We start from the raw sequence: 3,670 nt of genomic DNA on the forward strand, positions 1-3,670 counted from the left end.
TATAAAATCAACAATGTTCTTCCATACTCTCAAATGACAGTTTACCCAATGTAATGTATGCCCACTTGCTATAGCAATAACTAAAAATAATAGCATTTAGTTCCTGGTATAGAACATTAAATACTTACCAATAAACTCTTGAGAAAATACAGTAGAATGTTTAAGACTATGGACTGAAGAGGGAAGAATAAGTCCCAGACATTAGGTGATACTAATAAAAAACAGAGATGAAGTGACCCTGTGAACACTAAAGCTCTTTGAAGATTTGCTTCTCAGAGTTCTCTCCCTGAGATCACATGTCTTTAAAATTAGAGGCTACTTTTCATATAATTCCCATATTCTAACATCTACTCTATGAGAGTTCATTTTATCTTTGTTGTATGAGTGATATATGTAAAATAGGAATTGAAGGAATGAGTGCAAAATGAAAGAGTATCTGATGCAGCAAATGTTCAATTTCCAGTTCAAACTGCCTTTCCCTGAAAATAGACCTTGCATATAAAACCATTCGTGACCAAACACTTGAGGTTGTACACCTCTACAGAGAATAGAAAGGATGTACAATGGTTGTTTTACTACCACCAAAGTCAGTGCATAGCACTAGACTAAAATGTAAAGTAGATGCTTTATATCTAGGAGGACTTTGAGAAAACTCACTCAAATCCTGTATTCACTTCCAATTTCCCCTCAGGGTCCCTTGGGAGGCAGCTGGAAGCCACTGTAGATGTCAGAGGGAGACAGCCATTTGAACTGAAGGAGGCTAAAAATAGAGTGAATGGTGGGGCCAAGTGAAGGATTAGCCATAAAGGACTCAGGCTTTCCTCCGACTTGCAGTTATCTCTGAAAAGCTGTTTGAACTGATACTGTGAGTGGGAAGAAATTGTGACAACACATCATAAGGGATTTTCATAGAGAGATTAACTGTATTGGTTTGTGAAATTCAGATATCGCCAGTGAGTATAGAAAGGGTTAGAGATTATAAGTTTTCTTGAAAACAAAACTATTTAAAACATCAGACCCAAGTTTGGTAAACAGTAAGACTTTTAAAAACCAAGGTTGTATGATCTATTATTAAGTCAAGGGGAATAATGAGGCTTACTCTACATCCTAACAAAGATCATGTGTTTTAAAACCAGAAGGCCAGGTACAAAGTCCAGCAGGGAGCTATGTGGCTTTCCGCAATCCATTTAACTATCCCAAGGGTCCCCTTTCTTATCTAAATGCTGAGAGTAATATACCACATCAGTAATTGTAGAGAAGATCCTTTGGACATCTGTGAAACACACACACACACACACACACGCACACCATTGTAAATGTTCTCTTTAGGAAAAAAGGTCTCTGCATGAATTTCTGCATTGCATTCCATTGAATATAATGGGATTTAAAAGAACTATAGATATCAACCTCTGCCCACCAACATCTTAATTGCAGTTTGGAAAGACACAGGACACAGGACATGCTGGGATGAGAAAGAGAGAGAGAGAGAGAGAGAGAGAGAGAGAGAGAGAGAGAAGGAAAGAAAGAAAGAAAGAAAGAAAGAAAGAAAGAAAGAAAGAAAGAAAGAAAGAAAGAAAGAAAGAAAGAAAGAAAGAAAGAAAGAAAGGGAGGTGGGGAGGGAGGGAGAGAGAATGAGAATGAGATGAGAAACATAAATTGGTTTCTTTCCATATGCTCCTGAACTGGAGATCAAACCCACAACCCAGGTATACGCCCTGACCAGGAATAGAACTTGCAAACTTTTGGTGCACAGGACAGGACCACACTCAACCAACTGAGCCACTGCAGCTGGCAGGTAAAACACATTTCTTTCACATTTCCATCCTCCATTTGCTCCCTATCTTCTTTCTTTTCCTACTACCACTTACATGTCACTTCAGTACCTGTTCCATGCTAGATCCTGAGCAAGATGAACAAGGTATCCCCACAACCCTTCCAAAGCCTCTCATTCACTCTCATAGCTTGGAAACCTAGTGCAATTCTAGCATTTTCTCAAGAAGTTGATAGCAATTCTTGCATTCCCCCACCCTCTTTTAGACTTCTATCTTAAATCCTAAACCCTTATCAGGTATACATATATCTTATCCTTATTTCTGAATATAGTTGTATGTATGCGCTAAAGAAAATGAATAGAGTAATTGTCTAATAGGTTAGCAACAAGGGTAACATTGTATTTTCCTATACAGACATTTCATTTATGTTTCAATGGTTGGAAAGGTGGCAGATTTTACAGACTAGACTTATATAAAGTGATGAGTGTCTGAATCCCAATGCTCTCATGAACAGCTGTGTGACCTTGGGCAATTTATTTAGCTCCTCTATTCTGTCTTAGTTCTCTTAAAGAAAAAAAAATGGGCAGAGTAAAGGTACCTAAATGTAGAGTCTGTGGTTAAAGTTAATGAAGTAATATATGTAAAGAGCAAAGAATACTGTTGGGCACATAATAAGAATGGTGAGTATATAATTACATTATAGTTATATAGTTTCATATATTAATTTTAAAGTAGGCATACATTATATATGCACATACATGTATATTACATTATATATGCATACACATGTATATGTGTGTGTGTATAAAATTAAAGCCATTAACTAATTTCTAAATTGTACTTGTACTTTGTAGTTTCTGCACAATGAGAAAGCACAGAGATTCAGTAGAAAGATATACAGTGAATCAGCCAAATGCAGAGAATACCATTTTACAAGGAAGTGTCTCTAGCTATTTTTCCCATTTTCCAGGATACATCATTTCGCTACATAATGAATAGTTTTACAGGATAACTGAGATTATGTACTAATGTTTTTAGCTCCCTAGAAAGAAAATTATCAATGTGAAGTCCATAGAAAGCACTTTATAAGAAACAGCATAGAGATGGTATAGTGCTTACCAAAGCTAATCTGGGCATAGAATTTGGTATCATTAAAAATGCATAATGATTCCTAAAACCCTACCCTGCTCCTCACATTGCCATAGCGTGCATAAAGCTTTGTCAGTAATATCCATTAGCTAAGTCTGTAAAACCCTCTTAGGAGAAATACTGAGTTTTAGTACATTTCTCAAATTGGCTAATTTGGGGATTAATTGAAAAGTTTTGAAATCATTAAGACTACAATTATACAGAATCTGCATCACAATTACTACTGTGAATTTTTGTCTATCTTAAAATTAGCTTATAGCTATATTATTTGTAGCTATAATAATTTTTTTTGTAAATAAAAACAAAATAATCATTTTTTTCTTCTTTTGGAGCCTTGCTTTACAAGGAGTTAAATCATGGTTATTTATTAGTGACTCCATTTTCTATTTGTAGGAAATAGAACAGAATATTTATTGTAAGATGCATATTCATAAAATATAGATCTACTACTACAGCTTGACTATGTTTTTGAATGTATTTTCTGTCTTCTAAGGGTCTGTACAGAAAATCAAGTATTGCTTTCTTTATAAAGCTGTTTTCTTTTATCACAGCCCTATATTTTATTCTTTGATCAAGTTGTTTCATTTTTTATTTTCTCCTATATGCTCCATTTGTCTAACACCCAGTTGTTTGCTTCACTCTCATTAAATGTTGCTGGTTCCCAGAGTAAAATCACTTTCCTTGGCTTTGGTTTATTATGATCTCAAGCTTATTTTTTCTTTTTTTTCTTGTCTCTCCTCTCCCCCGCA

Source organism: Myotis davidii, unplaced genomic scaffold, assembly GCF_000327345.1.
Source record: "Myotis davidii unplaced genomic scaffold, ASM32734v1 scaffold243, whole genome shotgun sequence".
Lineage (NCBI taxonomy): Eukaryota > Metazoa > Chordata > Mammalia > Chiroptera > Vespertilionidae > Myotis > Myotis davidii.